Source organism: Typopeltis vanoorti, chromosome 10, assembly GCF_054136105.1.
Source record: "Typopeltis vanoorti isolate ZY-2024b chromosome 10, IOZ_Tvanoo_1.0, whole genome shotgun sequence".
Lineage (NCBI taxonomy): Eukaryota > Metazoa > Arthropoda > Arachnida > Uropygi > Thelyphonidae > Typopeltis > Typopeltis vanoorti.
Window position 1 is genome coordinate 130,530,102 of NC_143558.1, and position 27,726 is coordinate 130,557,827.

Here is a 27,726-nt window from a genome sequence, read left to right on the forward strand (position 1 = left end):
TATTCGCAACCATCGTAAATGAAGTCCAGGCCTTTTTCTCAATTTCATTCATAGAGTTGATGAAATTTGGGTCTCTCATTAAAGTTCTAATTTGTGGTTCATCAAATACACCGGCTTTAATTTTTTCATAACTAAGTCGTGGAAATTTTTCACATATGTATTGGAAACAGTCACCTTGTAAATCTAAAGCTTTAACATACTGCTTCATAAGACCTAGTTTGATGTGTAGAGGTGGAAAAATGATTTTTTTCCTCTGTCGATTAAAGGTTGATTTATAACATTCTATTCTCCAAAATTTAAGGATATTCTAAGAGGCTAATGTTTCTGACTCCAGTGTTGGTTTCTAGCTCGACTATCCCAGAAGCATAGAAAACACGGAAACTTTGTATATCCTCTTTGAAAGCCAAGTAAAAAGTTCACCATTTTAAGATCCACATAGATGATCCAGTTATGGTCTGTATATTTTAATAACTTCAGAACCTTTTTAATGTCCTCATATGTTTCCTGAATAGGCAATAGGAATTGAGCCATATACATTCCCATTTTGTAGTAAGACACACTTGAGACTTCTGCTTGAACTGTCAATAAATAAACGCCACTCATTTGGATGATATTTTACAACACTCATTTCAGTTAGTAAACCTGACACATTGTTACAGTAAACAAACCCACACTCATGTTTAAAATATTGTACAAGATTACTTTCCCTGCTACGATAAAAAGTTATCTTCGTATCTTGCTCCAGTAAGTTTTTTTCATTTAATCTTGAAGCTAACAATTCAGATGATTCCTTTGATAGGCCCAAATCTCTTACTAAGTCATTCAATTCCGCTTGAGTAAAACGTTGTGGTCCAGAACTAGAAATTAAATTTTCATTGTCTAAATCAACATCCGGGTCTTGCTCCTCAAGAGCATCTGGCATATCCCGATCATGCTCGTTCTCAAGTAAAGGAAGTCTTTATAAATTGGCACGGCTATTTCATTGGAATAAGCAACTGGCTGAATTGCTGAGTCGAGATTTGGATACACAATTTTTTTCTTATTCTTCTTATTATAACCAGAAGTCTGAACTAAACAAAAATAGCAATCATCTATGTGATTTTTCGGTTCACACCAAATCATTGGAATGTCAAAAACTAATTTTTGGAGTTTTCCTTTGCTCCACTGTCGTAAATTTTCTACACATGACTTACACACTTTATTTAGAGCCCATGAATTGTCCTGATCTGCAAGTTTTACGTCAAAGTATGCAAAGTACACTTTCTTAACGAAATCAGTGATATTTGTCCTTTGACTGGGAACAGTAAAGCTGCCACAAATGTAGCAGAAGGAATCACTATTGACACAATTTTGAGTAGTAGACATGATGTATTTTCTTCACTGCTGACTAACATGCAATTAACAAGACAAAAAAAACCAGACACTTTATTGAAACGTTATAAGCGCTCATCATACTTTCACGATCGATTAATAATTGACTGATTTCGATCGTTCTTTGTCCGCTATGTTGCATATAGCATTCATTTGTTTTAGGCAGTTGTCATCACCTACTTTTCATAACCTAAATGTATTAGGTTGGTTATCGGGCTCTCTCACATTCAAAGCGCATGTACGTGTCGTTGCAGGTTCTTATGCATTTATTTGTTTACTAACAAGCGAGAGCGGTGAGCGCTCTGATTCTGATCTGCGCACCGCTTTGAATAATAGGCTATATCATCGGGAATTTTTCGAATTTCTTGATAAAAAGTTAGGAACAGCTTTTTAAAAGTACATACTTTAAGAAAATAATATTAAAAAATTGATTTTTTTGATCCTCTAAATAGTACTGCCTCCTTAAAACTATCAAAAACTTACAAATTAGCAAAAAGAAAATGCCATAGAGGAAAAACCTGACGTGCTAGAGAAAAATGGGTTTGATATTTGAAATCAGCGCACCCAAATTAGTAAAAATCAAGTGTCAGATCATAATCAGCAGAAAAATTTTTTTTTTTTTTTTGTTGGCCAGTGTTATCTGTCTGAGTATTATGAAAATGCAAGGGAAGGGAATGGAAAGAGGAAATTGGAGTAAATGGGGATAGATATGAAGGTAATGATAGGGATAAGAGGATGGGTAATGGACAGGCATCAAAGAGAAACATATCATGTAGAAATGGGAGAGGACAGGTGAATAATGGTTCTCTTTATTTGGTACACTAATATTCAGTTTGTATATTAATGATAATTGGAATTATTTATTTGCCTGTTATTACAAAACTGAGTAAGGCAACAGTTAATAAAGATGGCAGAGAGAACCTGCAGGATAATAAGTAAATCGACAGTTTGGGCAAATAATAATGGTTGCATGTTTAATATAGTGAAGTGTAAGGTTATGCACTTTTGGATGTAAAAGATAACAGGTTGTGTACTAGACTGAGAGAACTGGGCTGTAAGAAATTTGATGCTAGAGATAACGGTGGAAAGAAAAGTGAAATTCAGAGAGCATACTAAAAAGTGAAAAATATAGCTCATGGAATCATTTGGTTCTTGAAGAGCCCACTAAGGAGTATAAATAAGACAGCTATTATTTTATTTCATAAGGCTTTAGTATTGCCACATCTGGACTATTGGACATAGATTTTGTGGTTGGATTTGTTATGGATAAAACAGGGATGGAGAAGACAGAATTGCAAGTAGCCAAATTGAGGATGAGTTTGTGAAATGCTTCCTATGAGGATAGACTGAAGAGTTGTGAGTTAGAAAAAACTGATTCATTGGCAGAAAAGGAATACAGTTTTAACATATTATAAAGCAGTTTTATAAGATTGATACACATATTTAAGATGCAATTCGTTAATACATGGATCAATCTATTAAGGAAGAGAACAAGGGATCATCTCTGAAAACTGTTTAACAAGACCACTGGAACTATACTCCTTTGCTGGGAGTGGTGAATGGGCAAAACTGGTTGCCAGAGGTACTCCATGTGTTTTGTCAAGGTATGACTTCAAGGAGAGGTATGATAGGCATTGTGTGAATAACTGTTAGTGAGCTTCCTGTGAAGAAGATGCTTACGTAATAATAATTTATTTCTCTTTGAGCTCTTTTGGTCTCTTCTTATTCATCTCCATTTACTTTGATATTCATGAAATATCCTATCAAATGCCTTCTCAAAGTCTGGCAATATTTTGGCGATTTTTTTTTTTTTATTCAATTCATCTATCACTTAATAAAAATATAAATTATTCTATTCTATGATAATTTTTTTATTTTATTGCATAATCCATTAACCCTGCTCTAGAACCCACAGGGAACTGTTTCAAGCCACTTCAGGCCTTAAATAAACAGAATAGAGGTCTTATACCAAGGAATAAAATTCACCTACCAAGAAAGACAATCATTCATGCTCATTGTATGATTCAAACCTGCAGAGCTATGTTAACCATTTGGCCAACTAGGCTAGCAATGTAATAGAACTGTCATTCTTGCACTGATAACTTGATGTAGTTATTATCTCTAACTAAACACTCAATAAATGAACTAGAAATTCTGCTGCAATAATTTTTCCTATTATCTGCATACCTTAAATGTTATCTTTCCATAATCATTTACCTTTTACTCACCACACAACAAGAGAATTTCTTGGTATTTACTTTAACTTGCTTAGCTAATTTTCATTAGTTATCTTCATATTGACTTCCTTATCATCAACAGTCTACCAGCTTAACCTGCACTAAATATATGTATCATTCATGAGCATGCTGATAATACTTTTATTATTATTATTCATAACATCTGACCTCCATGGAGGTCAGAGACTGTCAGATCATGGGAGATATACACTTTTGCAGAGAATGTTCATCCAACCATCCTTTAAACTGGTTCAATGTGTCTATATTCACAACACACTCAGGCAATGCATTCAATTCACCACCCACTCTCCATGCAAAAAATTTATTCCTCACTCCTCTGCTCACACCCTCCTTATAGAGTTTCCAGTGATGGCCCCTTGTTCTACCCTCTCTCCCATTCTGTGAAAAATTTCTTCCATGTCAACCTAATAACAACCCCTGACTAGCTTAGGTCTCAATCATATCTGCCAATTCTTCCTCCTATTCATGAGGCTTTGCAACTTGCATTTTCTCAATCTGTTCCTGTACTCCACATTCCAAAGACCACTGACACATCTTTGTGAATCTTCTCTGGACCCTTTCCAACATATCCTCATCAGCATGAAAAGCTGGTGACCAAATATGTGCACAATAATCCATATGAGGCCTGATCAAGGCTTTATACAATGGTATCATAACATCTCTATTTCTGCATGTCCAGGGTCCTCTGAATCATTGCACTTATCCGATGTGACATCTTCACAACTTGTGCAGTGTGGTCCCTGAATTTCAGGTCCTTGTCCACCGTCACTCATAGATCTCTCATCTTTCCTCCCATCTTGGTGGGGAAACTTCCTTTAAAGTTTCCCCACAAAGTGAATACTTTGCATCCCATCATTGCTTACCAAATCTGAAAACCTTACACCTTACACTTTGAAACATTGAATGGACAGTTCCACTTACCTGCCCATTCATGCAATCTATTCAAGTCCTCTTGTAAGGCCATAACATCTACTTGACTCTGCATTGCTCTCCCCCAGTTGTGCATCTGTAAATAGCTGCTGGTTGATTGGTAGAACCTCTGCTACTAATGGCTCACGCAAAAAGTTAAGCAGTTAAACAAGTTTGAGTGTGGTTAGTAATTGGTCTGGGACACAATCGTTCGATGCTGTTGCCACACTCTCCCTCGATTAGTCTTTGGACTCCCTGGAGGTGTCACATAATAATAATAATATCACTAAGTAAACCCATTCCAATATCACTAACATACAAATTGAACAACAATGGTCCCAAAACTGACTCCTGCGGCACACCACTAGTGACTTTCCTCTTTTGGGATACTGCATCGCCATGTTCAACTTTCTGATATTTATTTGACAGCCAGTCACTGATCCAACTCAGAAGTCTGTTATCCAATTCCATATGTTTTTTCTTCAAAACAGGTCTTTTCTCATGAATTTTTTCATCTAGTCCGGGTAGAAGATTGGAATAATATTCCCTGGATATTGTTACCCTTATCAAGATGATTAATAAACAATATGCCTTTAGCATTCCAAAACACTGATGCCCTGACCTTTCCTGCTGATGGAACTGACTTTGTCTTCTTTGGTGCTGAACAATGACTTCTGTCCACTGTTTTGACTGCTGTTTGGATTCTGGTTTATGGTGAATCCAAGTCTCATCCATAGTAATAAATCAATGCACAAAATCAGTTTTATTCTTGTTAAAATGGTCCAAGCACTGTTCAGAGATTTTCATCATAATGCTTTTTCATCTGCTGGGAGCAGACGAGGCACTCATCTTGCACAAAGCTTTTTCATATGCAATTCTTCATGTAAAATATATCCTACACATTCTTTTGAAATGCCTATAGTCTCAGCAATTTCACGCACTTTGACTCGCTGGTCATCCAATACCATATCATGCACTTGATCAATGATTTTTATGGGTGTTGTTACACTTTTTGGATGTCCTTCACATGGATCTTCAAGGCTGGTATGGCCACGTTTAAACTTGGCAGCCCATTTCTCAATTATCTAAGAAACAAAGGAGAAGAGTGCCCATGAACTTTTATGAACTTCGAATGAATTTCTTTCGGCATTAAACCTTGTTTTACAAAGAATTTTATAACTGCATGATACTCAATTTTATCCATTTCAAGGGATACAGACAACACTTTTGCTTCACACAGCTGTATAAAACAAACTACTTGATAGAGTGACTTGCAATTTCACATGGATACTTATGACAGATGTACCAACTTGGAAAAAAAAACCTTGCCGATAGCATTGCCACTTATGGGTGAGGCCAAGAACTTTTCAGACCACCCTTGTAAGTAAGTTAGTGAAACATAGGCTCCCTTTAACACGTCAATGGTGATCACAGAGAATACTATTGTTATCAACCCATTTCCATCCTACTTCTCACCAATCTCTCCAGTATTTTCACCACAACTCCAGATATACAGATTGGCTTATAATTTAAAGCTACAGCCTTATCACCACCTTGATGCAGTCGAACAATTTTGCCCCCTAATGCTACTGCCATGTTCCCTAGAACATTCCTATAGAATGCATGGTGATATGTCATCAAATCCTATTGCCTTATTGACATAAAGTTTATTTATTTCCTCAAATAACTTCTGCTCACTCACAATTAATCCATCCTCTTCTATGGCCTCTACACTTAAGTTCCTCATGATTCCATGCTGATCAGGATGAAACACCCTTATAAACTGATCATTGAATATCTCAACAATGTCTTTTGCAGCAGTTACATTCTACCACTTTCATCATGATATTCTTTCCACATCCTTTTTGCAGCTTCCGATGCACTGATGCTAATCACCAATTTAACTCCGACTTGACTTAACATTCTGCTTCTAGGTAGTTACTTTCCCTTGCACATCCCTTGATCTTTTTTCCATGAAGCTTTTGATATCATGGTACTACTCTAGTCCATTTCTTATGTTGACTGTTTAATGGCATGAATTAAATTATGGTTTATAACTTTAGTGTTGGCACACAGACATCAGTGGTAAAATATAAAATTGAGAGACATGTGAAATACAACTCCCACCAAAATTATGAACAATCGAGGTCTGGTAGAGTGTGGTGTCTGGAAGGAGTTTGAATGTGTTCAAGGCATGGTATGATGAGCTGTGTGTGCGTGATAAAAGGACCTCCCAGATGAGTCTTTGACTCTATGAGGTCTTGGGGTAATAATAATAATAAAACACTTTAAAGTGCACACAGCCAACACAAATCCAAGTGGAAGTTGTCTTAAAGCCTGAAGTCCTAGGAAAGGTACCTTCTATTGGGAACTAGTATACACCTTGCAGGAGGTCTAAGAATAATTCTAACCCATAGCTCACAGAGTTGCATACAATCCATATACAAGCTGACCTTTTTTGGCCAAGTGGTTAGCGTATCCACTCTCCAGCCAGAAGGCTGTAGGTTTGAATCCCGCTGTCGGAATTGATGTTTGTGATTGTCTGTGGAAATACTAGTGGTGGTGGTGATGATGGGTGGTAGATTGCATTGGTTTAGTTGCTGTTAGTTGTAGTTGGTGGATTTGAGTGGTGGAGACAGAGAGTTGTAGAGTAGGTGCCCTCCCTCGATGAGTTTTTAGGCTCCCTAGAGATGTCACGTAATAATAATATTTGTTTACGTTAGGTAAATTTTTAAGAACAGCTCCTAATTCAAGAAAAGAAACTGTCTGTACTTGCTGTGAAGATGCACAGTATTTATTTATTTTTAATTACTTTCTCTGGTTGGTATGTATTGCATGATCTATCAGACCTCGATTGTCCATAATTTTGGTGGAAGTTGTATTTCATATGTCTCTCTCTCTCTAAACGAAATGAGAGGAACAGCTGGCTGTGGAGTATTTGGATGACTTTCATTCTGATACACTACATATTATTTATATTTTATATAAATTAGGTGACTTATATATTAAGCAGTCTTAAGAAAGTGGGATAATTAAATATATATTTATTCCCCACTCCTAGTTTACTGTAATGCAGTAATTTCTTTTAATACTCTGTTGAACAGTTTAATTTATTGCGAACATTAAATTCACTTGTCTTTGTATCCCTAAAGATAATAAAGAACCATGTTAATAAATCATTTTGTAAAGCAATGCAATTTGTAACTTTATAACATTTGCCAGCCTGGCTGGCCGAGTGGTTAGCGTATCCGCTCTCCAGCCAAAAGACTGTGGGTTTGAATCCTGCCGTGATCATGGATGTTTGTGATTGTCTTTGGAAATACTAGTGGTGGTGGGTTGGCGGTAGATGGCGTTAGTGTGGTTGCTGTCAGTTGGTGGATTGAGTGGCAGAGAAAGAGTTGTTGATGAGTCTTTGGACTCCCTGGAGGTGTCTAATAATAACAACATAAAATGAAGTATTGCTAAACTTTGGCAATGTTTCATAATGGCGATGGAGAAAACACAAAGCATTAACAGTTTTCATAGATCAAGAACTCCACTACATTTTCAGCCTGCAGATATCAAGATAGTATCATTATTTAATTTACTAGAGTTAAAATGTGCAATAAAACTGTCTTTCAAATGTCATTGATTGTGTCTTTCTCACAATCAATATTCTCATGCAAAAGTTTATTTTACATGTTTTATTTACTCATATTAGGAGAGTGCTGTTGAGTTATACCATGGTTTGAAGCTGGTGCATGCATGTGTAGACATTGAGACATCAGTGCAGCTAAGTAACAGCTGTTTGTTTACATTGCTGTGGAGATTGGAATGAGAATATGGGCTCCCTTTAGAGAGGAGAAAGAGTCATAAAAATGTATTTGGAGACCTATAGATTTAATCTGAAAGTATTTATTTCAAATGGTGTTGACCACCTGAAGATAAAAATCTAGAAGAAGAAAGTCTCTGATATATTTTTTGTTTTCTTTTGTTTTTAAAGAGTAAATGGTAGTTCAAGTTTGGAAAGAGCAAATTCGAGTACTAGTTTTTGTCTGGTATTTGCTTATTTAACCCTGAACTTGTTCCTGCCAACAGATGAAAGTGAAGACAGAACATTTTGTTTCAAGCAGAAAGTTTCATTGTTCTTCATAATAACGTGTGTATTACAGAGTACTTAAGACAACAAGAAAACTATTATTCAGACAAAGAAAATGAACTGATTTCATTAGTAATTCAAATACTGTTTAGAGAACAGTAAAGCCAACAGTTTACATGAAGTGTTTTCTGTTCATAGATAACTTTCTGAAGCAGGATCATTTTTCTGATAATTGTTACACTGAAGTCTACTGAGCTAGGACAAGATTCTTTATTGGAAAGAATGTTGACTTTGAATTAGAGTAAAATAATTCTCATTTTGAATCTGAGTAAATGTATTGAGAAGCCAAGGTCATTAATTCCTAGAAAGAGTTTGCAAAGAAATTTACTCTCTTTATTTTTTGTTGTTGGAAGATGTTTTATTCCCAAAGTTAAATTTAAATGTGTGTGTGTGTGTGTGTGAGAGAAAGAAAGTGTATTTCTTATGCTTTTATATAAATAATTACATTTGTATAGTTATTTTAATTAAACAATGCTTCTTTTGTATTATATTTTTCTTATTTTATGAGACTGAGATTTTAAAAGTTTGGGAAAACTAGAATTGTTTTCGAGTAGATAAATATATTGGAAATAAATCAGAACTACTAAAATATTCATGTTAAAAACTTAACCTTTTTATAGGTGCAGGACAGATGAGCGCGCGCGTGCACACACACAAAAACACAAGAGAGAGAGAGAGAGAGAGAGAGATAATATATATCTTCATGATCCTATATTCATTTTTGTATGACCTTTTGGGTAGTCAGTAAGAACAGCTAGCTTGCTATGGAGTTTTAAAGACCTGCAGACTTTATAGTTCTCGTTAGTTTTGCTGATGTGCTCTAGATATAGGGAATGGTAATAGCATTAATGTTGTAATGCTGATACTATAAAGTAGTTCTTACTGACCTCCCCATCCTATCAACATACATGCTTCTTTGTATGTTGAACATCTCTGGAGGAATGGTAGCCCATTCTTCCTGAAGAGCTGTAGCCAGAGCAGTTGGTGATGTGGGTCATTGGGGTCTGGAGCGAAGGCACCATTCTAATTCATTCCAAAGGTGATCTATGGGATTCAGGTTAGGGCTCTGGGCCAGCCAGTCCATTTCTGGAATATTATTGTCCACAAACCTTGCTTTATGGCAAGGTTTGTGGACAATAACACTGTCATGCTGATACAGACAACAGTTATCACTGAATTGATCTTCTACTGTAGACAGTATGCAATGGGTCAAACTGTCCTTGTACTCTTCTGCATTTAGATTTCCATGTAGTGTTATGAGACTGCCAAGTCCACACTGTAACACCACCACCTCCAAATTTCACTGTTGGCACTGCACATGTTTGCAGGAATAGTTCTCCATTCACCACACCCAGACCTTCCCATCAGACTGTCACATGGTAAAGCATGATTCATCACTCCAAATGTCTGTGCAGTTAGCCTAGTGGCTTTGCACTTTGCAACCATATGCCTGGGGAAGGAGTGTCCTAGCCGTCAACAATGTGAGGAGCTCAAGGATCTTCCTCAGCTACAGCCAAGTTAGCCAGTCTTGGGCGTGGACAGCAGGATTTTTTCCACCACTTTATCTGGTGTTTTTCATCTCGCAAGCAAGCAACCAGTCCGAGGATACACACGGATTACAGTCAGGAATACTGACCCAGCCATAGGTCTGATTCGTCAGCCTATGCCGGTTCCAGAGCCCGGATAAAATTTGGGGGACTAGATGGTACCGTGAACTCCCATAAAAAGGGAGAACGCAGTATCATCACACGGAATTTATTTATTTTATCACTCCAAATCACACATTTCCAGTTGTCCACTGTCTAGTGGTGTCACTCTTTACACCACTGCAGGTGGTGCTTAGTGTTCACAGGAGATGTTTGGTTTATGGGCAGCTGCTCATATTAACTTTTTTAAAGATTTTAACTCTCAATGAACAGTCATTGGGCTGGCTGGGCAATTAATAGCACTGCAGAACTCCTGGGTGATTGTTTCACTCAATGTCTGGTGATTTCCACGAACCACCCTCTTCAATGCTCAACGGTGCCTGTCTGTCATTAAACGTGGCCTACCTGACTCGTTTTGCCTTCACATTTCCACTTCAAAATCACATCACCATGGACTTGGGCAACTTGAGGAAGGTTGAAATGTCTTTGACAGATTGCTTACTGATGTGGCAATCAATAACTAGTCCACGTTAAAAGTCACTGAGCTCCCTTGACCTACCCATTCTGCTCATACTTCTTATTACTGGACAACACACAGCTCCATGCCTCCTTTTAATACTGGTAAGTGAGGTCACAGTGACATCTAGATGTCACTTTACAAATTACAAATGGATGTCCAGATACTTTTGATCAGATAGTGTATTTTTTATAATACAATATTGCTAGAGGAAAGGGGTAATGGAAAGTTTGAAATATATCTAGTTGCAGGGGTCAGGTTTTTCCTATATACTTGAGAAATTATCTTATTCCTTATAATGCTCCCCGGGTGCTTAAGCATCAAAGCTGTATAATGGAGAGGAGACCTCCACATAGCCTTTAAAGGAATGTGGAGAACCAACCAGGGCTTCTGACCTAATGTCTAATCCTCAACTTCTTGTGGTGCAACATGTTAGGTATCTACCTGGATACAAAACGAAACGAATGAGGACGGGCTGGTAATTTGGGATTTTGCTGACCCAATTGTATTCTTATTGGCTTAAACCAATATATAAAATGATGGTACAACAGAACAGAATGAAATTCTGTCCTGTTTCATTCTGTCATGGGGTGTCACTTGGTTAAATAAGGCCCACATTGTTTTTGCCAGGAAAATTGGGTGAACAGCAAAAAGTCAGCTACTGAAACAAATCTTAAAACACACCCCAACTCAACATCACCAGAGTTCAAGATTGGCTATCAACATAAGATGCCTTTGGCAAAGATATGGAGCTAGCTGAGGAATTGGATAAATACCAGATCAACATAATAGGTCTGACAGACACAAAAATGATAAGAACTGGTGAGATCTTTCTGAGCAGTAAATACAAGATGTTATATTCAGGCAATGACAATCAAGGGAAAAAAAAAAAAAAGAGTAGCCATAACATTCAACACTAAATACAAGGCTAATTTTCTTGAATGGCAGGCATTATCAAGTGAGTGATCTGGGCAAATATCAGAATGGTAAACTGGACAATGAGACTTATTTATGCATATGGTCCCACAGAAGGCTCTACTAAGATAGAAGTGGAGGAATTTTTTGAGGCTTTAGAGAAAGCAAGTGACACATTGCAAAATGAAAAGTTGGTCCTTCTTGGGAATTTAAATAGCTGAGTAGAAAAAAAATGATTGTCAGTCATACAAAAATATTTAAGGAAATTTGGAGAAAAGAACAAAGCTAATAATAATGGCAAATACCTGGTTGGATTGTTGCCCAGGACATGGACTGGTTATTACTAACAAAATGTTCCAACATAAATGTGCATAAATTCACATGGAGAGAAGAGGCATGGAATAAGAAAATTCTCATTGACTATGTTATTGTTAATAGTGATGTTTTCTCCCTGGTGCAGGACACTAGAGTGTACAGATGATTTGAAATTACAGCATTGGGAAGATGAGGGTAATGTTATCTGTGAGAATCAACATGGATTTGTGAAAGGACGCTCTTGTTTTAGCAATATGCTAGCCTTTTATAATAAAGTTACAAGAACATTAGATGAGGGAAAGGCATATACTGCAATTTTCTTAGACTTGGCAAAGGCATTTGACAGGGTGCCACATGATAAGCTGATATTTAAGTTGCAGCACATGGGTCTGGATGTCAGATTGGTCAACTGGATTCAGGATTGGTTGTCTGATAGGTATCAGAGAGTTGTGTATGGTGGAGCAGTTTCCAGGAGGCAGAGGGTTACAAGTGGGGTCCCACAGGGCTCAGTAATAGGACCTATGTTGTTTAACCTTTATATCAATGACATAGCCAGTGGATTGCAGGGGGATATTCAGTTGTTTGCGGATGATGCGAAGCTGGGAAGGATTATTAGTAATAGTGCAGATGTGGTAGCCCTGCAAGAGGATTTAAATAAGCTAGATAGATGGGTAAATGAATGGAGATGTCAGTTTAATGCAGCAAAATGTAAGGTCTTGAGGTTTGGGAAACATCGATGGGATGCTGCATACTCTATGGGAGGAGTTATACTGGAGGAAGTAGGGGAGACAAGAGATCTGGGGGTTGATGATTGATAGAAACCTGAAGTTTAGGGGACATATTGCAAAGGTGGTGAAGGTAACACAGAGGATTGCTGCTATTATGAGAAGGACACTGACCTGCAGAGATAAGAGGGTTATCATTCCGTTGTATAAGTCTCTGATCAGACCACACTTGGACTATTGTTCTCAGATTTGGTCCCCAGGATTTGAAGGGGATAAATTAACTGTGGAAAGGATACAAAGACGGATGACAAAGATGGTTTCAGGACTGTACAAGGATAGTTATGAGGATCGGCCGAGAGAATGTGGACTGCAGAGTTTGGTGGATATAAGAAGGAGAGGTGATATGATTGAGACTTTTAAACTGTTGAGAGGTGGTTACAGGGTTGACACTGGGGAGTTCTTTCGCTTGGTTGAAAAGCGGGAAGGAGTGATGACAAGAGGCCATCCCTGGAAGTTATGAAAGGAAACTGTGAGCAAGAGGGTAAGGAGGGTGTGGAGGGTGGTTGAGCTGTGGAGGGTGGTTGAGCCGTGGAATGCATTGCCTGATGGAGTGGTGGGAGCGAGAACAGTCAGTGAGTTTAAAGAGTGGTATGATAGACTTTGTGTATCTCAGGGGGGGACCTCCCCTCGATGAGTCTTGACAGACTTTATGTCTTAGGAAAGACCTCCCTCGATGAGTCTTTTGACTCCTTGGAGGCCTGAATAATAATAATAATACTAAAAACACAGTTTGCAACTACAAAGGACCTGGTATACTCCAGGTAGGTCTAGGGGAAGTGGCTGGTCCTTTTGGGAGCAGATAAGAGATGCCAATTTTTTATATGGTTTGTATTAGGATTTTTGTTAGCGTTTCAGAAGTACCCCAAATATAAGGAATGGTGATAGATTTAGATTAGTCCTTGTTATGGAGGGGGGGAGGGGAATTGAGGTTGATTAGTTTTAATATTTTTTTCGATTTTTATGGCGGCTGTAGCCATTGGCTACAAAGGGAGGATCATATAATGGTAAGTAATGGTAAGTTGTATATCACGAGTGAAGAAGAGGACACAATTTGGAGTAAAGTGGATGACAAACAATATTAAACAGGAATTGCATGTGAAAAAGAGGCTATGGAAGAGATATAAGGACACAGGTGGATGCGTGAAGAATATAAGACACAGGCCAGAAGAGTGACTAGTGTGGTAAGGAAAGCAAAGCTGGAATATGAGAGGAGATTTTCCCTAAGATCCAAAGAAAATCTTAGGGAATTTTTTAGCTATGTGGCCAGTAGGGGGAGAAATGACTATGGAAGAATGATATTGTGGGATAAAAATGGGAATAGAGTGACTGATGCAGAGGACATAGTGGAATTGTTCAATGACCACTTTATTGGAGTATTTCATCCTGGAGGAGTCAGTTTTAATGCTAGAGGGATAGGGCAGGTTCAAGGTTTAGAGGTACAGGAGGAGAGTGTGTTTCAGATACTGAGAACATTGGATGTCATAAAGCTTTTGGAGTGGATGGTATTTCACCATGAGTTTTGAGAGAATGTGCTGGGGAACTGACAGTGCCTTTAACCTGGCTTTTCAATGAAAGTCTGGCTTCGGCAAAGGTGCCCAGGGAATGGAAGGAAGGTAAGATAGTGCCATTGCATAAGGGTGGTAACAGACTGGAAGTGTCTAATTATAGACCAGTCTGTGTGTCATCAGTAGTTGTTAAGATCTTGGAGAAGGTAGTGAGGGACCGTATACAGCACTGGGCAGATGAGGGTAATGTTATCTGTGAGAGTCAACATGGATTTGTGAAAGGGCGCTCTTGTTTTAGCAATATGCTGGCCTTTTATAATAAAGTTACAAAAACATTGGATTAGAGAAAGGCATATACTGCAATTTTCTTAGACTTATTACTGCAATTTTCTTAGACTCAGAAATGGAGGAAAAAATAATTAGAAGGAATCATAGAAATAAAGGTTACATGAAACTGGAGAAAAAGCTAACCTTGATGAATGGAGTAATTACTTCAAAAAAGTGCTAAATGAGACAGGCATTGTCAGCACAGTGGTAAAAAAAAAACACAACAGGCATGCAATCAGGAATACTTGAAGTGGAAAAAGCCATCAAAAACCTGAAATATGGAAAAGTAGTAGTAGGAGTAGATGATATTTGACCAGAAATGCTCCAGCATGGAGGTATAAACATCTTATAGTGGCTGCACTGCAACCACTATAAGATGTTTATACCTCAGAAGGCCTGAACAGAGGGACAAATTCCAGATGATTGGAGTAGAGCTCTCATAGTGCCCATATATAAAAAGGGAAATAAAACTGAATGTAAGAATTACAGAGGTATTTCCCTACTGAGTGTTCCTGGTATGATTTATGCAATTATACTTGAGAAATGGTTCATAAGGATTGTGGAAACCTGAAGCTTGGTGAAGAACAAGCGAGATTCAGACCAAATAGAGGCTTTCAGGATCAGATTCACTTTACAACAGATAGTTGAGAAATCATGGGAATATAACAAAGATGTGTACTTAAGTTTTGTAGATATGGAAAAGGCATATGATAAAGTACCAAGAGAGAGGCTATTCAAAACGCTGCAGTTGTGTGGTGTCAATGGAGCATTATATCAAGTAATACTTTGTCTTTATTTGAGTTATAAGTCAGCAGTCAGAATTGAAGGAAGTACAGGGAAGATGGTTTGCTAAATCTGCTGTAAGACAAGGATGTATATTATCCCCTCTGTTATTTATTATCTATGTGGATCACATTATGAAAGAAAGCAGTATTAAACCTGATATCAAAATTGGAGATGTTAATCTCAGCTCTTTACTTCATGCAGATGATGTTATACTTTTTAAATAAATCCAGTACAAGTCTGAAAGATTCCCTAGATTGAATAACCGTTGTGATAAATTTGGTATGAAAATCAGCAATAAAGAGACAAAGACAATGAAAATAGGCAGAAACGTTGAAAATATCAACTGCATCGTGAATAGAAAACCTATAGAACAAATAAAACATTTCAGCTACTTAGGCACATTTTTTTAGTGAAGATGGCAAATTAAATATGGTAATAGATAACAGAATCAACAAAGCCAGTATATTAGGACTGGAGCAAACTTGTTTGCCCCAGTCCTGAAAATAGCTCAGGCGCAAACTTGTTTGTTTGCACTTGGATAAAGAGTGTCATTAGTGAACGTGGTGGTCGTGTTGAGTTGTGCTGGAAAACGTGTTTTTAAATTAAAGTATAGTGTGCTTTTTTTGTATCAAATTGTGCTGCAGTTGTGCTTCGGTGGTGTTATTGTTTGGAATTCTGTTGTATATATTGTGTTTTCTTTGCTGTTTGTCACTACTTCAGTGACTAAACATGGCGTCCAACAAGAAACATATGCCACCAGCTCGCAGAACTTTTCTATGAAGGGTAGATCATGCCTCAGTAACTTGCTCAAGTTTTATAACAAGGTGACGGCTGAGCTGGATAAGGGAAATGGGTTTACAGTGATACTGCTGGACCTGGCAAAGGCGTTTGACAGGATACCACATGGAATTCTAATCCGTAAACTACAACATATGGGAATGGATATAGGGTTGGTGAGATGGATAGCTGGGTGGTTGATGGAGAGATATCAAAGAGTAGTTTATTCAGGAGTAGAGTCCAAAAAACGGCCTGTGACTAGTGGTGTGCCACAGGGTTCTGTTCTTGGACCACTGCTGTTTAATCTGTTCATTAACGATATAGGGAACGGTCTAAGCGGGACAGTTCATTTGTTCGCTGATGATGCAAAGTTGGGTAGGGCGATAGTGAATGCAGAAGATGTCAAAGTCTTGCAAGATGACTTAGATAGATTGGAGTTCTGGACTAAGGAGAATGGATGTCAATTTAATGTGACAAAATGTAAGGTTATGCATTTCGGAGTGAAAAGATTAGCAGCAGTATACCACATTGGTGGAACTGTACTCCAAGAGATTGATGAGGCCAGGGACTTGGGAGTGTTGGTGGATAGGGAGATGAAGTTTAGGGGGCACATTGCGAAAGTAGCTAAATCAGCTCATCAACTCACTTGGTTGTTGAAAAATACCTTGACGAGCAGAGAAAAACAAGTTATTGTACCTCTGTACCGAGCCCTGATAAGACCTCATCTCGACTACTGTGCCCAGATTTGGTCACCTCGGTTCCTTCTTGATGGGGAGGAGGTTGAGAGGATTCAGAGGCGAGTGACTAAGATGATAGCAGGTCTATGGAATGAACCATATGAGAACAGGTTGAAGATTTGTGGGTTGCAGAAACTAGTTGATAGGCGAAAAAGGGAAGATATGATTGAGACATTCAAATTGCTAAAAGGATTCTATAGGATTAATTCAGATGATATTTTTGAGATCAGGACTGGTGGTGGGAGAACTAGGGGACACCCATGGAAGCTGGGCAAGAGCGTGGTTAGCAGGGGTGTTAGAGCTGGGTTCTTTACTTTTAGAGTGGTAAATGAGTGGAATAAGCTGCCAGAGTCTGTTGTGGGTACTATGACAGTGAGCGAGTTCAAGGCAAGGTATGATAGATACTGTGAGAATGTTGAACAGCTGTGTGAACATGATGTTTAGGGCCTCCCTCGATGAGTCTAAGGACTCCTGGAGTAGCCTATGGTAATAATAATAATAATGAAAGTCTGGCTCTGCATTAGATTTTTTGCAGTGGATGCGTCGCAGAAACTGTTATATGTGTGCACTGAGGAATGTGAAGAATCTGTGAACTGTTTGGCTAAATGAGAAGAATGAAAATATCGACATATGTGAGAAGTGTCGGGATAGGCTGGAGCGATTAGGCATGGAAGCAGACGTCGGACCGTAGCTGATGAACTTCGGCAGGAGTTCTGGGAAATGAAATGTGACCATCTTTTGCATGAGGAATTGGAAGTGCTCAGTAAGGGGGTTCTGGACATTAAAATAGAGTTAAATGGGTTGAATAGAGAAATTAGGACTATGGAGAAAGTTTATTTTTCACTTGGTTAGAGTATAATAAATTTAGTTTAATCCTTTATCCAAGTGTGAGCAAACAAAGTTTGCACCTAAAAGTATCTTCAGGACTGGGGTAAGGTGGTACAACACCAGGGGAAACTCGTTGCAAAGGTGGAGCAAGATACCAACACTCCTGTCTCAGTATCTCCTGTAATGCAAAACACATCTCCTTGCGGATATGTCTAATGTTATGCATTAAGGGAAGGGCCACTACCCAGACTAGTTTCGACCTTTATTGAGGTCTCTTCAGTGGGAGCCAGGCCCAAGCTGAGATACCAGGCAGAAGCATTCGCAGGTCATCTCTACCTATAGGAGTTTACCAAATGGTGTGCCACCCTTTTTTAATAAATTACTCTGGATTTAGAGAAAGATGTTGAAAGTTTATTTTTCACTTGGTGAGGAGATGTGTTTTGCATTATAGGAAGGGCAAGGAGATTTGCTCCACCTTTGCAACGAGTTTCCCTGGTGTTGTACCACCTTACCCCAGTCCTGAAGATACTTTCAGGCGCAAACTTTGTTTGCTCACACTTGGATAAAGGATTAAACTAAATTTATTAGGACTATGGAGATTACTCTAGCTGAAGTAACTAGAACAGGATTAAGTATGAGAGAGTCTTTGGTTATCGATGAAGAAATAACTAGTATGGGACTAATTGGGAATCAACAGAATGAAAGGACAAGAGGTCTAGAATAAAGGAGATGTCTTGAGAGTGAGAGAGTAAGTAAAAGAGCATTGAATAATGAAACTGGGAGAATCATGCTGAATACCATAGAAAATGAGGCCGTGAGTGATGCTTGTTTGGACTTGAATGAAGTTAGGAGTGGTAAAATATATGGTGATTCTATGATTAAGGGTATGGAGAGTGGTATGCCTGAGGAGTGCTTGGCTGGTGGAACAATAGAGAGAGTGGCTTTAGCAATAAGAGAGGGCATGATGCAGAAAAGATGATAATTATGGTGGGTACAAATGACCTGAATGGTAGTATAAATCAGGTAGCAAAAGAGTTAACATTGTTAGATATCGTGAAGAAGAAAAATGTCAGTGGGAGGATTTATGCTACCTCGTTTTGACAATTATGAGTTAAGTAGATGAGCGATGATAATGAATGATATGATTGCAAGAATGTGCAAAAAAAAAAAAAGGTCTGGAATTTGTGAATGTCTGGAGTGTGTTTGAAGGCAGAAGACAGTTGTATGCAAAAGACGGGTTGCATCTGAACATGGAAGGTCATAAGCAATTGAAGAAGTTACTGTTTTCTGAACAAGTTGAAGTAATTGGACAGGGAAACTAAAATTGAAAAGGTTGAGTGTAAGAGGGAGAAACTTAAGCAATGATTCTGTGGGGATAAATTTTTATCCCTGCAGAATAGAGGGGATAAAAATCAGCATGGCACTACCAAAATTAGTGACATGTATATCAGTTCTAAAGCTACATGAACTAAAGGGAATCTGCAATTTTTGTATACAAATGCAAGAAGCATTCGAAATAAGAGGAAGAATTTTTGGCGTTAGTCAGTGAAATCTCACCAAAAGTTGTAGGCATTAGTGAAACTTGGCTGTCAGCAGAAGATGTGGTCACTGGAATTGAATGTGATGGGTACAGTATTTTCAGGGAGGATAGAGAAGATAGAATGTAGGTGGAGTACTGTTGATGATAGCTGATGAGTTGCAGCCAAAAAAAGTAGTATATCATGATGATAGACATGTGAATGATAGTATATTTGAGGCAGTCTGGTATGAAATAGTGACCAACGCAACCAAATATACAGTTGGTTGCTGCTATAGGCCAGGGGGTATAAGGGGATACCGAATTAATGCATCAGCAAATTAGTGCAATGAGTGCAGGGTGATTATTATGGGGGATTTTAATTATGGTGATATCATTTGGAAGGATGAAATATCACGTAGCAAAAAGGAAATGGAATTCATTCATCTTCTACGAGATAATTACTTGAAACAGCAATAACTGAAGGGACATGTGGTGTGAGAGTGTTGGACCTGGTCATTGGTTCGGAGGATATATGCATAAGAAAGGTGTCCTCGTTACCTCCAATTGATGAGAGCGATCGTGTGGTATTGACTTGGGAGGTTGCTGAATTTGTGGATTTCTCTTTTAAGAAGGGGTATATATGAAACTAGTTAGGCAATTATAACAATCTTCGGAGTGAGCTTGCAGCAGTCCCATGGCAGAACATATTGCAGGGGAAATATGATAGCAGTGCATGGGATAAAATCAGTGGGTATCTGAGGAAAGCAATATTAAATTGTGTCCCCATGGTCAGGAAGACAAACAGGATAGGCGTTAGATGGATGAGTAGTAGTATCAAGCTTGATCTGCAAAAAAAGAAAATGTTATGGAGAATTTACAAGGAGAAAGGCGATCAGTACACCCATGAGCAGTACAGGGCTCAAGCTACGAAGGTTACCAGCATAGTAAGAAAAGCTAAATCAGATTATGAGAAGATCTTAGCCAAGGAGATCAAGGGTAATCCCAAAGAGTTCTTCTGCTACATGGCAAGTAAAAGGAAGAATGACTTCAGAAGGATAATTTTGGTGGGTGCTGATTATATCGAGGTGACCAATTCAGATGTAATAGTAGAGTTATTGAGTGATCACTTTTCAAAAGTCTATCACCCAAGTGAGAATATCTCTGTACTTGTAGCAATAACTAATGTGAGAAATGAAGTTAAGAAATCAGAGGTACTTAGTATATTGCAAAATTTAAATGCGAACACCGCTGTTGGTTTAGCTGGAATATCATCTCGGGTGTTGTGTGAATGTGCAAAGGAATTGTCAACCCCTCTTGTTTATTTAACTAATGTTTTAACTCTGGTATAGTCCCTAGGGAGTGGAAGGAAAGCAAAGTAGTTCCTTTGCATAAAGGTGGCTTTAAAGCTGCGGTAGTTAATTACAGACCGATCACCATCTTGGGAGTGGTGGTAAAAGTATTGGAAAAGTTGGTTAAAGACAAAATTCAAGAATGGATGGATCAGGATATGATACCCTATAGGGGCAACATGGTTTTGTTAAAGATCGATCCTGCCTTAGCAATTTATTAGCTTTTTATAATAGAATGACATCTGTGATTTACAGCAGCTATCAATGGACTCACACCAACGAATTGTGCTACTGAAAAAAAACGAAAATCAATATGATGCCTTTTCAGGATATCTGGAGGCCACTTCTCCACGTCATGTGTTGCTCTAATAGCAAACACCTTCGGGACCTCTCTGTGAGGCCAGCCGGACCCGGTGTGGCATGAGCTGTCTCCGGGAATTAGCATCTGTGCATTATGCACTCTCCAATCTTACAATAATCACCTAAAATTTGGCTAGTTAAACTTCATTCAAATATAATCCTGCTAGATATTTATAAAAACTTCCTTTACATCTGTGCATTATGCACTCTCTAATCTCACAATAATTATTTAAATTTGGCTAGTTAAACTTCAATCAAAATTTTTCCTGTTACATATTTATAAAAATTGCTCACAAACAATAACTCACCATCCACATCAATGAGAGTCATGTTTACTCTCACCAATTACACTCGATCTTAACAGTGGTACTTATGGATTTTGCTAATGCTTTTGGCAGGATACCCCCATGGAATACTGTTGTGCAAATTGGAGCAGATGGGGATGGATACTAAACTGGTAATATGGATAGGAGAATGGCTCAGGGAGAAATAATAGAAGGTGGTGTATGGAGTAGCAGAGTCCAGGATGAGGCAGGTGACCAGTGGTGTGCCTCAGGGCTCTGTGCTTGGGCCATTGTTGTTTAATTTGTATATAAATTATATAGGAAATGGCTTAAAGGGAGATATTCAGTTGTTTGCTGATGACGCAAAGTTGGGTAGCGCAATAAAAAATCAAGCTGATGTTGAAAGTTTGCAGGATGATTTAAATAAGCTGGTAGAATGGGCAAAAGGTAATGGATGTCAGTTCAATGTGAAAAAGTGTAAAGTTATGCATTTTGGGATTAAAAGATTACCAGCTGTGTACTACATTGATGGACTCCAAGAGATTGATGAGGCTAGCTACTTAGGGGTGTTGGTAGATAGGGAGATGAAGTTCAGAGGACACATTGCTAAGGTGTCCAAGATTGCACATAGGATTACTTGGTTGTTGAGGGACACACTGACATCCAGAGATAAAGAGGTTATTATTCCCCTTTATAAAGCATTGATACTTCCACATTTGGATTACTGTGCTCAGGTTCTGGTCACCTGGATTCCTTGGAGATAAGGAGGCTGTGAAGAGGGTTCAGAGAAGAGTGACTAAGTTGGTGAGTGATGTAAAGAATGCTCCCTACATTGATAGATTGTGGATTGCAGAGGTTGGTTGATAGGCGGAGAAGAGAGGATATGATAGAAACATTTATATTACTAAAAGGTTTTTATAAGATTGATGCAGCGGAAATGTTTCAGCTGTGTGATAGTGATGGAAGAACAAGAGGTCATCCCTGGAAATTAAGGGAAAGTGTGGTTAACAGGGGTGTGAGAACGAGGTTTTTCGCCTGGAGGATGGTGAATGAGTGGAATGGATTGCCTGACTCAGTTGTGAGTTCTTCATCTGTAAATGAATTCAAGAACAGATATGATAGATATTGTTTTGATATTTTGGGTCTTCCATGATGAGTCTACTGACTCCATGGAGATATCCATAATAATAATAAAGGATTAAACCAAGTATATAATTTTTTGGTATCTTTAATTTATAGTATAATGATAGGCAGATAAATAGGTGTTTCTTGCCTAATGATTTGCACTGTTCATAAGTTGATCATCCTTTTCTAGATATTTCCTTCACAGCATTTTTTCCCCTCAGCTTCTGCTTAATGATGTTACTTAAGCATTTAATTCCTGCTGAATTTATCCTGATTCTTAGAATCCAGTATGATACTGCATCCATCAAATACTCCTTCACATTTCCCATGCACTACTAACATCCTTCCTCTGCATTTTCTGTGATGTCATTGGACTGACTGATATCCAATCCCATGGGAGTATTCACATTGAGACTTTGTTGTATCCTAACTGCATATGCAGTTCATCTACATGTATGTTCTCGTCATGTAGTAAGTCAATTGTTATTCCTGTTTATTTCATCTCGCTACTATCACAATTCATTAAGGTTAGCTTATCATAATTATTATTATTAACATTCAACTTCCATTGAGTCCGAGACTGTTTGTGGGAGGTACATTGTGTACAATAGTGTGAGATACACACTATTGCACACAATGCTCATCCAACCATGCTTTAAACTGATTTAATGTGTCTATACCCACAACACACTAAGGCAGTGCATTCCACTCACCAGTCACTCTCCATGCAAAGAACCTACTCCTCGCTCCAATGCTCACACTCTCCTTATACAGTTCCCAGTGATGGCCTTTTGTTCCACCCCCCCCCCCACCCCCACCCCCCCCACCCCCCGCCTTCTCTCACTCTTTTATGTCAACCCGATAACAACCCCTGACTAGCTTATATATCTCAATCATATCTCCCCCCCCCTCTTCCTCCTATTCACGAGGCTCTGCAAATTACATTCTCTCAATCTATCCTCATCCTCTACATCCCAAAGACCACTGACATGTGTTTGTGAATCTTCTCTGAATCCTTTAAAACATATCCTTGTCACCATGAAAACCTGGCGACCAAACCTGTGTACAGTAATCCATATGAGGCATGATCAAAGCCTTATGACATGATAATTTCTCTATTTCTGTATGCCAGGGTTCTCTGCATCATTGCCATTATCTGATGTGACATCTCACAACTTGTGCAATGTGGCCCCCTGAATTTCAGGTCTTTATCCACCATCACTCCTAGATCTCTCATGTCCTCTACATCCATTAAAGTTTTCCCATCAAGTGCATACTTAGCTTCTCATCGTTGCTTTCCAAATCTCAAAACCTTACGCTTTGCAACATTGAACTGATAGTTCCACTTATTTGCCCATTCATGCAATCTATTCAAGTCCTCTTGTAAGGCCATAACATCCACTTGACTCTGCATTGCTCTCCCCAGTTTTACATTATCTGCAAGCAGCTGCGTATCACTAGTTAAACCCATCCCAATATCATTAACATACAAATTGAACAACAATGGCCTCAAAACTGGCCCATGCGGCACACCACTAGTGACCTTTCTCTTTTGGGATACCATATACCCATATACAACTTTCTGATACCTATCTGACAGCCAGTCACTGATCCAACTCAGAAGTCTGTTATACAATCCCATCTGTTTCAATTTATTTAAGAGCTTGTCATGTGGCAGTCTATGAAATGTCTTGGCAAAATCTAAGTACACCACTGTATATGCATCTCCCTAGTTCAAGGGATTTGTCACCTTGTTATAGTACATAAATAAATCAGTGAAACATGGTCTCCCCTTAACAAACCCATGCTGATAAGCACAGAGAATACTGCTGTTATCAACACATTTTTGTATACTACTTCTCATTAATCTCTCCAGTACCTTCACCACAACTCCTGATATACAGACTGGCCTGTAATAAGAAGCTACACCCTTATCACCACCTTTATGCAATGAAACAATTTTACCCTTCTTCCACTCCCTTGGAATCTATGCTGTTGCAAGATTTATTCAACAGGCATGCCAATGTTACAGCCAATTCCCTGGAACATTCCCTTAAGATGTGTGGGGGATATGTCATCAAATCCTATTGCCTTATTGACATCAAGGTTATTTATTTACTCAAATATCTTCTGCTCACTCACAATTAAGCCATTCCTTTCTATGTCCTAATTTCCTCATGATTCCACCCTGGTACGGAAGAAACACCCTTATAAATTGATCACTGAATACCTCAGCAAATTTTCTGCAGCAGTTACCATTCTACTACTTTCATCCATTAACTTCATCTTACCATGATCATTCTTCATTCTACTTGCCACATATCTAAAAAAAACTCTGTAGGGTTTTTCTTTGCCTGATTTGCCAATTTCTGCTCATATTCTACTTTTGTTCTCCTTATTAATGGAGTCACTCTCCTGGCTTGTTCTTTATACTCTTCATGTGACTGATTATCACCATTATTCATCTTGTACTTCATCCAAACTACTTTCTTTTTCCAGATTTTATGCTTAACTCTGCATTCATCCATTTTACACCTACCTTATTCAGGCTTTTGGAATACATTCTCATATTGATGCTATTATGTATTTCTTTGTCTGTTCCCATGAAGTATTTATTTTCTTACCACTCACCTCCTCATTCTATGTTATAGCTCCAAGCTGTCTCCTAAGCTTGTCATAATCACTAGCCTTATAAATCCACATATATCCTTTCCTTATAAGAGTCTGCATATGATTAGCCACAACACAGGTGATTACTTCGTGATCACTTTCACCAACTGGAGGAAAGTGTGAAACATCTCTCACAATTACATCATCTGATGAAAGGATCAGATCTAGCACTCTCGATCCTTGTGTGCTCTCCTTTATATGCTGCCTGATATAGTTATCTCTCAAGAACTCGAAAAATTCATTTTCCTTATTCCCAAATGCTATCTCTTTATTCCAATCTATACTGCCATCAGCAGCACTCTCCCCTCCCTTCTTGCCCTTTCTATCCGTAATTATTCTTCCTTTTAATTGCCATGCTTGGCTAGTAGCTCTCAATCTAATCTTGTACTGTCTTGAGCTTGCTTACCTTTTTCTTTATATTTCTAACATAACATTTTCTGTATTTTGCAGCTGCTGCTTAATTATGACATTCATTCATTTAATTTTGATCCCATGCAATTAGTCTGATACTACTTTCTGAAACACTGTCATTAAAATTCTTCTTCTGCAACTTCTTATATCACAATACTGCCTTCAAGCTCTATTTTAAGTTTGTCATAATCATCAGCTCTGTAATTCAATGTATACACTTAACTGAAAATTTCCCAAGTTTAGCAAACTTCTTGGGCAAAGACTACATGAAAAGCATCTCCAAGTTGGAGATGAGGTGGATGGCTAGCATATTGATAATTTCGATGCTTAATTTTCATGCTGATCTTAAAGTTCTAGAAAAGGTGAAGGTTGATATGCAAGGCAATCAGATTAATCAGATATGCAAGGCAATCAGATTAATCCAGAGGGGATTATAAAAAAGAGTAGTGGCGAGAGGGGAAGAACCAGAGGTCATTCCTGGAAGTTATGTAAAAGTGTGGAGAAGAAGGTTGTGAGGAATAGATTTTTTACATGGACAATTGTCAATGAATAGAATGCATTACCAGAATGTGTTGTTAATGCTAGGAGTGTTAAGGACTTTAAGATTCTATATGATAATTGTTGTCAGTTGAATGATACTCCCACGATGAGTCTGTCGACTCCATGGAGGGTGTAATAATAATAATTTTCCTCATAAACAAATAATTCAGGTACATTTTTTTTTTCTTTTTTATGTTGGGCCCATATACAAGAGGTTGGCTGGTTAACCTATAGTACGTTAGTACCGTATATGGGTGGTGGGTTGGGAAAGAACAAACTTGTTTACATTTGATTTAAAAGCCTTCATGTTGTATTCCTTAGAAAATACGTCAGGGGAAAGACTGTTCCACAGTACTGCAGTAGCAGGGATGAAGGAGGAGGAAAAGAAACTTGTTCTGTGGGTTTCAAGGTGTACTGTGAAAGGATGTTGGGTGGCAACTGCATGTGTTCCAATGGGCTTAGTATAGAGTGGGGGAATTATTGATGCTGTTTCAGATGAATATTTCTCATGGAAATATTTATAGAATATACAAATTGCAGAGACCAAGTGTCTATGTGAAAGTGAGGGGAGTGACTCGGTGAGAGATGGGTCATTTATCAGTCTGATTGCTCTCCTCTGTATTGAGTCAAGCATTTTGAGGGAGCTTTTAGGAGCCCCACTCCAAATGTGAGAGCAGTATTCAATAGCTGGGCAGATTTGTGATTTGTATAATATTAACAGCTCTTTAGAGGTGAAGTTGCATCTTGAGCAAAAGAAAAAAACCTAGTTTTTTGGAAACTAAAAATTCAATGGTTGTGATGTGTTTATGCCAGGAAAGGCTCAGGGTAATTCTGAGAAGAGAAATCTCATCTTGTCTGGGAATTTGAGTGTTATCAAAAACAATGTTGGGGGGGGGGGGAAATGGTTCTTTTTTTGTGAGAAATAAGACAGAATTGGGTGTTACTATCGTTGAAGTTGACGAGGTTATCTGAGCCCCATTGGAGGATGGCTTAGAGGTCGGAATTAAGGGCGGTGGTGGTTGATGTTTTGTGGGTTGAAGTGAGTTGTGTAGAGTAGGGTTTGTCAAATGAAAGGGAGGAGTGTAATGTGCTGTCATATGCAAAACTGTGTATTTGGTTAGAGGTCAACTGAAGTAGATCATTGATATATAGAAGAAAGAGGGTCGGTGAGAGAACTGAACCTTGTGGGATCCCAGCATTAGTTGGATGGTGAGAGGATATGGAGCTGTCTACCATCACACATAGTGTGCGTTCAGACAGGAAGCGGACAATCCATCTGCAGAAGTCCTGAGACAGTCCAAATGATAGGAGTTTGCTTAGTAAGCCTTTGTGCCAGACTTGGTCAAAGTCTTTAGAGATATCAAGTAAAACTACTAGGAATTCACAGAATTTTTCGATGGCATTTGTCCAGTGATGTGTGAGAGTAGATCTCCTGTTGATTCAGCTTCAACGGAATCCTTACTGGTGGTCATTTAATAGCCGGGTACCTTCAAGGTAGATTTAGGAGTTGAGAGTTGATGGTTTTCTCCATCACTTTAGATAGGACTGAAGTGAGTGAGATAGGGCGGTAGTTAGATGGCAGGATTTGTCACCCTTTTTAGGAATGGGTTGAATATAGGCATTTGCAAAGGTTCTAGAATTATAGGTAAGTGTA

The 27,726-nt window shown here is 38.4% G+C and overlaps 1 protein-coding gene across 4 annotated transcripts in view; it reads left to right on the top strand.

Moving 5' to 3' along the window:
* LOC150102796 (synaptotagmin-1-like) overlaps positions 1-27,726 on the top strand; it is a 277,762-nt gene that overhangs the window by 120,979 nt on the left and 129,057 nt on the right. The gene's annotated exons all lie outside the window — the stretch shown is intronic.